The following is a 15,702-nucleotide window of genomic DNA, read 5'->3' on the forward strand; positions in this document are numbered from 1 at the left end:
GGGATTACTCGATACATCACAGGAGCTGCCAGCTGTATGCCAGTCATTGACACACTTTCATGGAGATCCAGCCACGTGAGTGAAGAGCAGCTGCCTCAGTCTGCACCCACCTGCAGGCGAGTTTATCTACTGAAAACCATCTGTTGAATTCATGTCTGGATCTCGATCTAACACACAGACTCAACAAATATGTGTTTTAAATAAATATCAAATGTTATAAAGTGTATCTCATATCTGATATTAAACAAGAAAAATGCTCTTAGATATAGTTTTTCTTAAATAATAGAGATGCAACCATTTGTCATCAGAGTTTTTCATTATGTAAAACATATTTCTAGCATAATATGGAGAGGACCCAAATGCATGATACTCCTGTCGTGCTTTGGGCAGGCTCTGGGTTTTTGTAGTTTTTTTAGCCTTTACAAAGCTAACCTGCTCTGTTCCAACCCTGCTGCACTGAGGAAATCTGTGTTTACCACCATCACTTTAGGAATCTCGTACCCGTAAGGAGAAGGACTTACTTGAACCTTGCCTACCCATTCTCTGTCGTTGCACCACTCACCTTTCTGGAAGCTCACCTGTCCTCCACAGACCCCTCCTCAGCCTCAGTCACTCACACTTACAAATAAGGGTTATACTTGATCTCTGCCTTTTACTTTTCCTGCAAAATTCACACCCATCTTAGCCTCAGTTCATCTGGTCCTCCTCCACAGAGGTCACAGCTGGGACTTTGCTAAACTTGAGACCCAGATCTCAAGTTTCACACTTGCTCAATATTGAGAACTGGTTGCTTTTCAACAAATCTTTTAAAACTGACTTTGGCATCCTGTGTCTGAATCCAGAGTCCTACTTCAGCCCGAAAATAACAACTGCAAATTGAATACCAAACAAAAAGCCAGCCAAGATGACGAGGAAGAGGCGGTTGTGGCTCAGGTGGTGGAGTAGGTTGTTTACTAAGGTTGGTGGACCATATGTCAAAGTATTGTACCCCAAGTTGGCTCCGCACATTCATGTGTAATTTTATGAATAAGACTTGTAATAGAAAGTGCTTTGCATGCTTATGGATCATGACACCTTTAGAGTTAAACCAGTTCCCCAGAGGCGTTAATAAATATCTTTAAAGAAACTGCAGAAATCACAAACTGCACCACCTGTACCTGAGGTGCTGAGCTACATGTACCCAGCCTGGCTACAGTGACTCAACAGGATTTTAGCCTAACAAGTTGTCCACACAACAGCTGATGACATTTATTAGCTGTTCATTTCATAGATAAGGATACACTCTCAGAAAATAAGGTAACTTATTGTAACTTGAGCAGTGCTGCTGTGTACTTATTTATACCCATGTGTATAATACCTCATGGAGACTAGTATTGAATTTCTGGTAATGGTATTATATGTTGTAAGAGTGCAGAAATGGACCTGAAATGGTGAAAAATCAACACGTCCAGAGAAACATTCAAATCTACTCAATATCTAACCTGTTTTACTTTTGTTTTGTTTTGTTATTTTCTAATACTGTATCTTAACAGTGTCAATGAAACTTTGTCAATGGTTTTCTTTACACCGGGACAAATGTTTACCTTTTCTTTTTTCATTATTATTAAAGACATTAAGGTCTGATAAGTACCTCTAGGGGGTATACATTGTTTTGACCTCCTCCACCACACACTGAGAGAGACTCTGTGTAACATACTGGACCTAAAGTTGCTCTTTATTGCAGGCTGGAGTCTTGCATTACATCTCCAGATCCCCCTGGGCAGAATGTGAGAGAGGTAAATAAAGCAACAACACTGTAAAGTGCATTGTGACAGCTATGGTAACCAAAACAGAAGCTATATACAGTGGAGTCCATTTACAAATTTAGCCCAAATTGTTAAGTACTCTGAACGGCTTTTTCTTAGATCTTCTCTTTCCTTTTTCTAACAGTACCCTTCATACTGGCTTGTGCCCTCTTTCTGTCTCCCTCAGTGTAACTACAGTCACACAGACAGACTCTCGCCCTCTTATTGACCTTCTGAGACTCCTTTCTCCCAGTGAGAAACATGAAGTAAAGCTTCTCTCCTCACCTCTGACTCTACACCTCTCCAAGAGCAACCACGCTAAGTCTCCAAAGACAAATGTGAGGACAGAGGAGCTGGTGCAGACTTCTCTACAAATACTACACTGAAGTTTTCCATTTCAAAGGAGCAATTTTTGACCTTTATTTCATGTCATAACACAGACTGAACTCTGCAGCCATTAAGGATCTTGCTCAAGGGCAACACAGCGATTTATATGCCTGGATAACTTTGAATAGTCCAGTCTGAAGCAGGTCTCTATCCGGTTGGTATGTGTCAAGCTGATGTCAGGATGAAGGTGGATTTAGGCGGACAGGAATCTGCAACGTGAGCAAGCATCTTGTCAGGGCACGGTGCATACAGAGCAGCATGATGCATATTCCCAGGATTGCACACATTTGTTTTGAGTTGAGTATGACCTCCTTTAATCCGTCATGCCGCCTCTGCAGCCTCCCCGGTGCATTCATTAAGGCCGAGAGGCGTAAACAGATCGATGGCTAAAGAACAGGTAGAAATGGAACCTCAAATGGGGTCAAATGCAGTCACTGCTCACATGTAATTTACACTGGAGATAATCACAAATGTCAAAAACTGAAACTGAATCATCCAGACTAAATAAGATATAGGATAAATATGAATTATTAACTTAAATGTAAAATTGAGTAGGTTCTTAAGCAGTATACCATAGATGGTCTAAAAGATGGATATAGGCATTATGAAGTCTCGAGATGATTGTTTCTGCTGTCGCCATCTTGGCTTTTTGAAAGCTGATATAATGGGTGGGACTAATGACTTATTAAATCAGAAATCATTAGCTAATAGAGAATTCCCTGCATAATCATCCTTTCTGCCAACAAACTAAATTTATACAATGGACTTCCTGTTTTATCCAATGACCGAAATGAGTGAGTCTATAAACAAATACTTACACAGGTAAGGACTGAGGGTTGTTTTCACATCGACTACTTTGATTGCTTTGCTGGCCTGTAGTTTTTCCATGTTTGCCTGCGAATACTTGTCAACTTCTAGTCCAGCTCTGGTGAAACATGAATAAATGTGACACAAGAGAGAAATTCAGAAGGTTCACCTTTAAAGTTTGTTTCAAAATGTGCGATTTTTACTTTGAAGGCAAACCTTCTTGACTTCCAGTTAGTCAAATACTTTTTCAAGTGTTACTAGAGCTTAGAAAGCAGCAAGCAACAAGCCCAACACTTCCATACAAAATGCAACCAGACATATGCTAGAGGCCAGACCAAGGAGGGTTTCTATAACTGCTAGACGGATAATATTTTTACCTAGTGATAGGTGACTGTCAGCTGATTACTGACCTGGTCTTACATTATCCTCATGATTGTAACGTGTCCAAAATGGCAGACTAGTTTACTACAATCGTGCAATTACAGGTATCGCCCCCTGGTGGCCATTCAAAAGAATGCCGGTTCACTTGTCAAACCATTTTATACACATTATGTTTCAGCTGATCTAAACCAAATACATCCATCATTAATATGTTTCATTACACCTATACATTAGAATTTTTTTAACCTGATATTAAAAAAGAACCAACACTGTTTATTGCTCTATTTTGCTGTTTTACTATCCACTTAATAGCTTCAAAAGTTTAAGTGAACCGTTCTTTGGATAAATTGTTATATATATTTTTTAAAGATATTCTTCAAAAATCTCTATCACCCTTTCATCTGATGATGTGTAAGCGGTGATTAAGAAAGATAACCATGACATCAGGTATGTCTGGCTTGGGATTTTGGTTTTGTCAAGCCAGCTAATACAACAAAACCCTGGCTACGTTAAACTTGCCTCAACTTGCTTTATGCATCTTTTATATTCAATTCAGTTCAATTGTATTTATATAGTGCCAAATCACAGCAACAGTTGCCTCAGGACGCTTTATATTAAGTTCAGGGTCCTTCATTAACTGGTGCAAATGTTAACTTGGACTGTTTATCTCACATCCATCTGGCTTATTAAATGCGCATCCAACAGAGGGTTGTGGGGAGGGGCTGGAGAGACAGGGTACACCCTGGACAGATCAGTCTGTCACTGGTTAATTAGCATGCCATTGCTACAAGTCAAAGAATCTCTGATGTTTCATGGCCTCTCGTCTCACAGCTAGTGTTTTTTCCCCGTGTTAAGGCCCCAGTAGGCAGGCTTGAACTAAATGTTTCAGATTAAATAAGTTGAGTGTCTTTGTAGAGGAAGTAGAACACCTGACAGCTAAATCAATGGAAACTAAACCTGATTTAAGGGTGAATATTAAGCACATTCAGCAGGACCAATATATGTGGATAGTATTTCCTCTACTGGTCCTAAATCCTCCTAATGCTGCTTTAAAGTTTGCAGCCCTGCTTATAACTCAGCATGCGTGATAGTGCTAATATCGTCTAGCTAATTTAGCCTTTTTTAAATCTGCTATACCGTATGCTAATTTAACTTAACATCTGTGTTTGAGCACTTTTCATTTTTGCTTCAGTTATTTTTCCAATCCCTTTTCCAGCTGCACTAAAGCTTTTGCTTTTCTGAGCCAGTTATTTTCAGAGCCACTTGGTCCTTTATCTTTAAAGCAATGCATGCCCGCTATTAGTTGTATCTGCTCTCTCCTGTTGTGCCATCAGATCTAAGGATAATTACAGGCTTGTTTCACAGTCTTGAAATTCTTGCCTGTGCTCTGATGTGTCTTTTTAAAGGCGGAAACTCGTAAATGCACATTTCCTGCATTCCAGTGGAAAGAGCAGCTCATTTTTGCCCCATTAGGAGAGAAACACAAACACTTAACCCGATAGCAGGTTTTCTTTGTTTTACTTTTCCATCTTAAGTATTTATAAATATCATTTTAGGGGTTGTATAAATTTTATTCCAATGATTCCAATTAAAATGTATCTGCAATTTATTTTTTACATCTGTCCTCCATAACGCCACATATAAATGTTAAAGTACTGAGGTTAATGGCTTATATTAAACACTTGTACTAGACACTGCTGTTTAATGCATAAGCACATAAATATAAATTATGTATACTGAATATAAAACACTTTCTAAATTCATACGTTTTGTAGCAGATTTACTTATATTTACACAGTCCTTCTTATTACACAGTCCTTTTTGGTTAATAAGCATGTTTTCCACATGTAAGCAAACTAAAGAAGCTTGTATCCAAACAGCAGGGGCCCTGCAGAAAGAGGTTACCTTCAACATGTGCTTTTGGATTCGACTCTAAATCTGAAACATGGGCAGGAAGTTATTTTCAGACCGCGGTTTAGTGATGTCAGAGTCGAGGTATTCGATTCCCCACTGGACCTACTTAAGAGAGAAATACACACACATGCACACACACAAGACTGGGAGCCATTTTGAATAAAAGCTTTCAATAAATTGCATTTTTAAGGACACACACACAGAGGAAGACTGACAGTTGGTAGCGCTCTGGTCAGGTGGTGTAAATGTCAGAGCGGCCCATTCTCAGGCAGTCGGGCCTGATTAGATCAGAGCTGACAGCATGGGCTGACTGTGGGAGCAGGTGTGTCTTTAAAAATACAGTATCTGTGTATGATTGTGTCTCTCAGGAAATGTATGAGGAGAGTGTGTCCACACTGTAATGCTGTGGGGTCTCATACATATGAAGTAAAATGATTTTAGAGCGTGTATAAAAAACGATGAGACAGAGACCTGCACGGATGGGCAGATGCAGTTATTTGGTGTGTATAGATTAAAAATAAAGGTAAATGCTTCACATCATAATTGTGTTTAAATTTTAAAAAGTCGTTTTATCTTTTTCAACTTAGCATCATCTGAAATCAATATCTGGGTTATAAAACCTGCAGGAATAGGTTGTCTAAAACCACTTAAAGTTTGGCAACTTTTCATGCTGAATTTATTTATTTATTTACAAATGTAAGGCAAAGACCCTACAATATTTGAGAAAGAACCCCAACAATCAGTGGATCCCTAATGAGCAGCAATTGGTGATGGCGGAGAAGAACTCCAGCATAACCAGGCTCAGGGAGGGACAGCTTTCTGCTGCTGGTGTTTGGGCGGTGAGGGGAAGTGCATGGAGCAGATCCTCCTGTACAAATGAGAAATATGAGAAATGAGAAAGAGGGAATGAAGCTGGGGCATGAAAATGAGAATAAACTGCCTGCAGTGCAGGAAGACCCAGAAGAGGACTGTCACATTCAGATAAGTGTGAGATAAATTATCTCCAATGTAAAGTGAAAGTTAACATGTATTTTGAATTAATATCTATAAAGATACTTATTTAAGTTTAAATCAAGGATCTTAATATGGAGAAAATACATGGATGTGATGCAGATACATCAATCCATCCATATTCATCCATTTTCTGACACTAATCTGTGACCTGGTCCCTTTAAGCAGCAGATGCCCAGACTTCCCTTTCACCAGCCACCAGTTCTTTTGGGGACACATCAGTGCCAAGGTACATAATCTTACCAGTATGTCCGGGGTCTGCCCCAGGGGCTCCTCCCAGTTGAACCTGCTTGAAATACTAACCCAGGAAGTGCCCAGGAGGGATGCTAGCCAGCTGCCCAAACCACCTTGACTGGCTCCTTTTGATGAGGAACAGTGGTTCAAATGACCAGTCACCTCACCCTCTCTCTAAGGCTGACCTCAGACACCCCTCAGAGGAAACAAAACATAATTCCTGTTGAAATGAACTGCAAACTTGTGGGGTTTTGCTATGAAACTGGGCTGAGGGCAACACTGGTAATTACTTTACACATGCTAGTAAATACCAGTAAACACAACTGTGGCTGAGCGATTTTTGGAGGCAAGTTTGAGCAAACTAACCCTTTAAAGTCTGGAACAAGTCAAGAATGTTTATGGAGCAGTGTTAAGATCTTTCGAGGGGCCTGAAGTGAGGACAAACAGACAGACAGGCGGGCTGATGACTCTGACAGTGAGGGATTTAGTGAATATGGCTGGCACAGCGTTTTCCCCACAGCTGATGGATTAGACAAGCCAGAATGGGGCCCGTCTCTTAGCGAGCATGCTTCATTTCAACCAGGAATGAAAGAAACAAGTATGGTGTGTGTGTTTGTGTATGTTGTGTGACGGTGGAGCGATGCAGGTGTTTGCCTGAGTGTATGTGTGAGTGTGTGTTTGCATAATTTTGCTTGTCTGCTTTTATGATTGTGAGCATAAAAAATGCACGGCTTGCAGAAATTGGCTCGTAGGCCTGTGTGATGATGGCACAATAAAAGGTTTCTACAGTCAATACTCCAGTGTAGTCCAATAATTTGCACGGGGCCATGCATCGCTGGGAACTATCTGAATCAATAGGAGCGTAAATAAATTAAAGCGGCGATGGGACAGTTGAGGAAATACATCGCCAAGTGGCAAAAATGTCAGTGAAATGGAGAGAGCGAGCGCTTTGCTCCTCCGCTGGCGCCGACAGAATTAATTTCAGTTTATGCCTCTCTGAACTATCTAAACACACAAGAGCATGTGGGTTGGGGGAGAGTGCAGACAAATCCAGAAGCATATTCCTGATGTAAAAATATGCTAATGAACATCTCTACCACCTGCAGCTGAGGTCGTCTCCGAACAGCATCGATCCCGCCAGCCTGTTTCACAGCCTGTCTCGAGTGACGGCAAATAATCTGCACTGCAAATCTAATTAAGAAATAATCTAATGGAGGGTGAAGTGTTTCACCAGCGGAAGGATTGACCCTCTTGGGACTGGTCAGGATGGATGTTGTCTTTATTGGGTTTTGCTGAATTCAGGAGATTGATATTGCACCTTTTTTGTTTTGGTAAGACGTGGGGAGAAAAATCTATAAAGGATGTCCGGTAAAAATATTAGCCAGATGGCTGTGCCTTTCTATCAATAGATAATCAACACAGGCTCACAAGAGATGGGAAACAAAACCCAGTGGGACATCAGGATGAAGACACTGAAAAAGACAAGTGGCTCCATCTGTGGGCCATTTAGGCCAGAGTGGAAGAGCAGTGATTCTAGCCATTACGGGCACAGTGGGAGTTTACCACTCTGAGTGGAGAAAAAGCTGGACAGTACGTCATGTCAGGAGAGGTTACCTGCAGTTTGATGGACTGAGAGTTGAAGAAGAACATCCAGAAAGAAATAAGTAGGTACCAGCAGTAAGTAAGTCCCTGCTGGTGTTCAGTGTATTCAGCCACCAACCAGTCTGCCAGAGGAGGTACATGGTGACTGATTATAGGTTTTCCAGCCTGCAAAGAAGAAGGAAACACCTTCCCTGGAAGGTAAGCACAAACACTAAAAGATAGATGGAGTACTGAAAGGATTATGACAGCTCTACATGTAATAACCCGCCCTACATGCTGCCTCTAGAGCATCATAGATATAAACACAAGTGTGCAGAACTTTTAAGAAGCAAAATCCTCTCTCCAGTGTAGTGAATCAGTGAATGTTTCCACGATGAGCCAAAATAAAGTGTCACAAAGCAAAAGATGTGATCTAAAGGAAAGGCTGGATGAAGCCAAGCTGGAGAAGCAGTTAAGAGGATGGATGGATGGATGGATGGATGGATGGATGGATGGATGGATGGAAGGATGGATGGATGGATGGATAGATGGATGGATGGATGGATGGATGGATGGATGGATGGGCAGCGTGACAGTTTTGGATTGTCATTTAAAATAAAGCTTTAACTTGAGCTTTCTGCTCCATTAAAACAGCAAACACAATTTATTTAGACATCACTCATCTGAGTCACAAAGTGCAAAGATGGGGCTAAAATTAAAAACCAAAATTAAAAATGGAAAATTTTAATTAAAACGCTACAACTTTAAATAGGCGAAGGGGATAAAAACTATACATCATTTAAGACAAAAATTAAGAATAAAAACATTAAAATAAATAAAACTAGAGTATAAACTGAAGAGAACATGAGACTTACAGAAACAAAACATTTAGGTAGAAACAGTAGGACTGGATTATAATTGGTAAATTATTGGTAAATTATCAAACTCCTGCAGGAACAACTCTATCTATCCGAGGATACTGACATCTGTTGTCTTGTTGCTGTCTTCCAAACAGAAGCCTTTTAAATATAAGGAAAGAAATTCACATCATCCCTCAAGGTCTGCCGTTGTTTACTTTTTATCTACTGGGTTTCACTGACTGACAATAAACCCGGTGGAAACACTGCTAGTCGGCAGCTAACGAGATTTTCAAAATAGTCCCCACTGATGTTTGCATAACCTTGAAACAATGCCATTATAATGTATAAAAACAAAGGCTTTGTTTTCCAGTCTTTATTTTTCTCATAGCTTTGTTTTTAATCTTTTATCATAAAATAGGCATCACTGACTGAATTTGCCAAATCATTTTATTTATTTTACTATCCCCTGTCGTCATCTAAAGGCAGAGAGTACTGAAAAAATAGAGTATGAACGGTGTGCCACAAAGACCTGAAGCCAGTCGTCAGTTTATACTCCAAACCACAGAGGTCACGCTGAGACAGGCTACTCGGCTTTTCTGTGGTTTGCAGCAGTGTGTGTGTGTGTGTGTGCGTGTCTGTGTGTGTGTGTTGCTGTGTTTTTGTGCCGCGTTTTTCTTTTGTTCTGACTGAAATATCATCAATTACATCACCAAATGTAACAAGGGCAAGAGAAAATGTAAGAGCTTCAATTAAGAGGTTGCAGTACTCAGTCTGGGCCACATTCATGAGTTCACTACAGGACTCTATGAAGTCATGTGAAGAACTAACTACACCCCATGATTCAGTAGCTTGTAGAGCAACTTTAGTCTTTACTTTGATATTTACACTGATGATTTAGTTCATTTCAAATATTAGTTTATGCAGAGCTCTTCTAAGGTCCCACCACAGCAGATCGAGGTCTGGTGGACTTGAACTAGTCCACCACAACAACTCAGTCCCTTTTTTTCTCAGCCAATCAGTTCTAGATTTGCTGCTGTGCTTGGGATCATCCTGCTGCATGATCCAATTTTGGCCAGCATTCAGCTGTTGGGCAAATGGCCTCACATTTGACTCTAGAATACTTTTGTGTAGAGCAGTGGCTTGCAGTGGCTTTTACAGAAAAGCAAATAGAAATGATAGACCTCTACCATCCCATCACTCCATACACACCCAAACACATACATCTGCCACTATTTAGCAATTTAACAAAATAATCTGGATCAAATTAAAACATAACATTTGTGCTGCTTGTCTGCACTCCACATGACCATCTTTCCCTTTTCTGCCCACCTTCCTGGCTGAAGAAATGTGAAATACTATTAAAAAATACTGGAAAAAATGTTTAAGCTAAATTGTTTTGCAATTCAGAAGAATAAAAGATGTTATCGACTGTCCTTTTTTCACAAGTTTAACTTGTGATTTAAAGTTTGTTGTTTTACTTTTTAATTCAGTATTGATCTTTTCATTCTCAGTATCACGTTCCTGAGTTGTCATGTACAGACTTCTTGCATTATCTGCTCCAACTTGAAAAATAAATGGCACAGGTACTCTTCTATTTAAACAATGCACCTTTTCTAAGCTTGTTTGAAGAAAGGTGTAAATGTCAGAGGCAACTCTGCTTAAATTAAGATTGCTTTTTTACCCCGTATATGATTCTCTTAACCTTTAACTGAATGCCTTGTGTTCAGGGGGAGGAAGATTTCCAGTTCCACGCATAATTATCACGGCAGAAAAAAGGAACTAACTTATTTTAGATCATCACCCTATACAATTTACAATTACAGCCAAGTATCCACTTTCTGATCATCTAAGACAGGTAAATTAAAAACTAAATGAAAATGGTAACAGCTGACTGAAATGTATCCCCAAAGTGCTCTCTGAGCACACAAACACCTTGCCATCATCAGCAGCCTCTTCCTGAGGAAATAAAATTAAGATGTGTAAATGAACTTTTTTCACTCCACTGGTCAGTAACCACAGATCACGTCTACGTAGATGACAGACTGCTTTCACTATTACTTCTCTTTAGGACAGTTTATAAGTAGGTGGTGGCAGTAAAATCAGTGTCTTCCCATCAACTGTAACGAAGAAATAAATGCACATCTTACTCTCCAAATGACTATTACTGTAGGTGAGTGTTATACTAAAGGCTTATTCACTAGCTGGGCCCACGTCCTCATTTTAGGTTTGACAGCGTTTTAGTAGATAAAGGTGAATGGCTTGGACATGAATTGAGCTGCGATTTGGGGAAGGGCTCAAAGGGGACTGGTGGCAGCTCCGGGCCTGGCAGATCCCCATGCCCTAAATAGAAGTAGTAACTTAAAGAATTGAAAAGGGCGGGAGGGTGGGGCACGTAAACAAGAATGAACAGCTTGTAGAACATATATAGATAAGAACTGGAAGGAGCGTGTTTGAAGGGGTGGTCACGCTCCTGATATTCTGATACTTTATCTCCAATTATTTTTACACATTCACACCTATATGAATGTAGCGTTTTGCATGCTGCCACCAGGATCTGTGCATCCTCCCTCCTTTAACCCCTTGCACTGCACTATTCATGCAGTTTTTTTTATTTTTTATTTATATATTATTGTATATTGTTTGTGCTTCTCACTTTCTTCCCTGGTTCGGCCCACTTGTCAACCAATCAACATTCGACCGACACTGGAAATGGGTCATTTGGGTCCAAAAATGCACCATTGAGATATTGGAGTACTGCAAGGCAGCACGTTCACAGTTGGTGGAAACCCCTCTGCATACACAGACCAAGCAAAAACCCATATTCCGACAGAATATTATACTAGCACTGAGTGCGTAACTACTCACTGTAGTATTCTCCTAAAAAATAGGTGCCTCCACTCAGACAAAATCTCCGCATTGGTGCTCATGTACGAGGAGAAGTCAAAACCAGAAGCAAAGAAATCTGAGAGCTTTTTCCAAACTTTTGTCCTGAAGTTTCATCTTTTAAAAGTGTAGAAACATCTCATCATGCTTAATCTGTGAATCTCTGAGCTTCTGTACTGATACGGTACAGTAGGATACTACAGGGCTCAGATGGGCTCTTATTATAAGGGCAGCACTGAAAGATCCTAAAGCCTTTCAATGATTAGATATTAGATATCAAGAAGCTGCACAGCTGTAACTTCCAAATATTTTGTATTTTCAAATGGATTAATTGAATATTAAAAACGCTGTTGAATCATTTTCTGCACTACTTAAGACCTAACCCCGTACATTCTGTGGTGAAAGTGAAAGTGAAAGTCTTAAACCCATGGCGACCATCTTGTTCTCTTCCCATCTTCATCCCCAATGATGCCTGCCAAGATTGACAGAACTTTCCAACAAAAGGGCCACTTAGGCAAGCAGTGCTCTCGGCTGTCTAAACTCCTTAATTAAGCCTTTAGTCTCTTAACAGGCTTCTCTGCGATCCTTGACGCCCCTTCTTAATGATAAAAAGATGCTGATGTGTACATAGGCAGACAAGGAAGGAAAAAGAAACACTGTCTTTCAAACCGGTAATTAAGTCAAAGCTGGGAAGTCAATTGGAGAAGTAAAATCGAGGAGAATCGAGCAAGAATCCCGGAGCAATAAAAGAGGAGAGTGTGAAACGGTGTGATTAAGTCCTTGAAGTGTAATTGCTCGGGGGAATCGGGGTATTGTCAGTGTCAGAGAGGGATTTCCAGGAGTGAAGCAGCAGGGAGGGGATAGAGCTCAGGGAGGGGATAGAGCTCAGGGAGGAAGGAAGTCAGTTTGGGCTTCACTTGAAGTGAACAATACTCATGTTCAAAGAAAAGCATGAGAGCTGAGTGCTCGCCTGTGATAAAACGTACCATCTGTTCATACCCCGTCCTTACCTCGTGGGCATCCTCTGAAGAAAATGAGACAAACACACAGGAGCTGGTATTTCCATTCAAACTTGAATCCCTGCTTTTCTTTTTATGGTCCCCCAATGAGCCCTTTGTTAGCCTTCAAACTTTCAGACACGGTTCTGAATTCTGTTCTAAAGTTAGCAGAAGCTCCAAATAACATCATCTCAACTTGTTTTTCAAGGCAGAAGTGCAAAGCTGCCGAGACCATGCCATCTCTTCAAAGAATGAAAATTGGAGGCAATCCAGGGTGTGTTTGGCCATCTGCCCTGATTGTGGGAAAGGTCACAGCAAGAGTATGTCTGAGCAAAAGATTTGCTGTAGACCGCAACATGTCGTGACCTGAATGTGTTCCCAGAACATTCAGAGGAAACAAAGAAGCAGGAATGGCGCGGTGATGGTCATTTCCTGAACAGGAAGCTAAATCAAACTAGATAAACATCGGGGTATTGTGGCTGCTTTCTAGATCCATAAGTAATACCGTTTTAGTTCAATGCACAAAATACCACAAAGAGATACCAACTTGAGAAATGCAAGTGCAAAAAAGCTGAAGCGAATGCAGCTTCACTGTGGTTCTTGGTTTTCTTTGGGTTTATATTGGCCCCTGGATTTGTGTATTATCTTTTCCCTCGAGTCTCCATCAGTGATGTTTCCTTATTTGGTTATCTCCTGTTTTATTTTGGTAACTTGTACCTTGCATGTCTGGTATTTAGTTTACTTCTCTAGCCTGGTCTTTCCTGATTAGTTTCAGCTATGTTTCCTTTTTCCTCATTACCTCTTGTGTTTATTATCACTGTGTCCGTTTCCCTTTACTGAGTTCATAGTTTGACTTGTACTGTACTTTGGAAGTCAAAAGAGAAGCCAGTCACCACAGAAAACCAACTAATACCCAAACATGACTGTTCACAGGCAAAGAGACAGTCTTTATCTTATAGTTTATTGGCACTGGTTTGTTCAATCTTTCTAGCTGCAGATTACGATCCATTCAACAATCAAACAAAGTTTTTGTCTTTGTAATGACCCCGAACACGAGCTCTGTCAGTGCCACCTTAAAATGCATTTTTAAATGTCACCCTAAAAGCCAGATATGACACAGAAATGTTTCTGTAAGTACACAGCTCATCTTTTCAGGGATCACAGTGTCAAGTAGCTCACAATGAACAATGAAGTCATCTAAAGTGATTCCAAAAAAAAAATAAAAATCTACAGACCCCACACACACCCCGTGTGATTTTTAAAAAGCCTCGGTGTCACAGGTCAGTCTATAAAACATTAAAATCATCGAGAAATTATGCAAGCAAAGGTCTTCAGCTGACTCATTTCTTTGCTGGCATTCAAGTAAAAACACTTTGGCTCGATGTTCAATCATTTCCTGAGAGTGGGTGTCATTTTTAATTGAATTTGGAAGGAAATCTGTTCATTAATTTCCCCCCTTCTCTTCCCACTTAAATTACCATATAACAAAACTCTGGCCTGATGGTGGGAGTTAAATTCAGCAGGATAAAGTGACATCGGGGTCTGCCTCTTCAAAGTTTGCTTTAAAAATAAATATTATTAAATTTAAAGCCCAAAGAAATCTAAAACTGCTCCATTAAGAGTCCTCAATCAAGCCTTCAGCTGGCCAGAAAAAGATGAATTTCATGAGATTGATTGGTGAGGCTCTCTTGCATTGTGGATGCTGTCAAAATGCAAATGAGGGGCCATTGTACCCTGGAAAACCCACCAGCCATCAGTTACTGCTACTACCCCACACAGGCAGACTAATTAACCTGTCATTACCCACACCTGCGCGTGCCAAAGCAACGATCTCATCAGCAACAGAATTGATTTTCTCTCGTCTGTATTTGCCAGCAAAGTGAGGGTCATTTTTCTAAGCCTGTCATTTTTCAATTTGTTTGATCGTCCCCAGCTGGGTCGGGTCAGGTCGGCTGCTGCTTCTCCCGGGGAAAGAAGGAAAGAGAGATCGGACCTGAACATGCCAGAAGATTCTTTTATCAGCAACCAATGAAGGCGAATTCAGCAGAAAAGCCTGCACAGAAATTACCTATTCTGTTCTTATTCTTATTCTAAGAACTGGTCATGCAAAGGTGGTTATCAAATCAGCTAGTCAACCTAGGATTTCCCCATTTAGCTGAGCAGTATCTGACCAATCAGAAGCATGGACAGTTATATTGGCACCAGAGCAGCTAATCTCATGGATTAGGATCAAATTACAATATTAGAAAGTTTTGCTTACAAGCTCACCAAAACTACAAATGGTAAAAGTATTTTGGGGTCATGATTTTTATCATTATGAAAAAAAGACTAAATGAGCAGCAAGGCTTTGACTTCTCCCAAATGTAACAATTAAGTTTAGCATCTTTTATCTAATATCTAAAACATGAAATGTACAGCTCTGGTATGACTTTAAATGAAGTAAATGAAGATGGAAATTTATATAGTAGCAACATTTGGAGGGTTAGTGACATTTTATCAGTTGATATATAATGGTGGCTAGCTAATAAGCTATGCTTAGACTGATATGAACACAATAGCATAGGGAAGATGTAGGATGGAGTTAAAATGTTGTCAGGTAAAGTTCATGGTGAAGGTCCCTGAAGGACAGAGATGAATGCCCTGATATGACGGAGAGAAGAAACCAAAAAGCGAACAAAACCTCAACTAAGAGAACAACATGAGGTTAATATGTTGCTGCATGGTTTGGATTACTTGCTATGAAAAGTTCCTGATCCTAAGATGAGTGTTCGCACTGAAATCCCAGTCAACCGGAGAGTGATTGAATATTTGGTGTCCAAGACACCATAAGCCAATCTAACTGCTGTTTCTAAATTTCCCTCA

The 15,702-nt window shown here is 40.2% G+C and overlaps 1 long non-coding RNA gene across 1 annotated transcript; it reads right to left on the reverse strand.

Annotated features, from left to right (window-relative positions):
- Positions 1-2,155: 2,155 nt before the first annotated feature.
- On the reverse strand, positions 2,156-3,097 carry LOC120441798. Its single transcript, XR_005614295.1, has 3 exons — positions 2,990-3,097; positions 2,480-2,557; positions 2,156-2,380 (listed from the first exon to the last, which is right to left on the reverse strand). It is a non-coding gene; the product is annotated as an uncharacterized LOC120441798 (long non-coding RNA).
- Between the last annotated feature and the right edge of the window lie 12,605 nt (positions 3,098-15,702).

Source organism: Oreochromis aureus, linkage group 9, assembly GCF_013358895.1.
Source record: "Oreochromis aureus strain Israel breed Guangdong linkage group 9, ZZ_aureus, whole genome shotgun sequence".
In the NCBI taxonomy this organism is placed as follows: domain Eukaryota; kingdom Metazoa; phylum Chordata; class Actinopteri; order Cichliformes; family Cichlidae; genus Oreochromis; species Oreochromis aureus.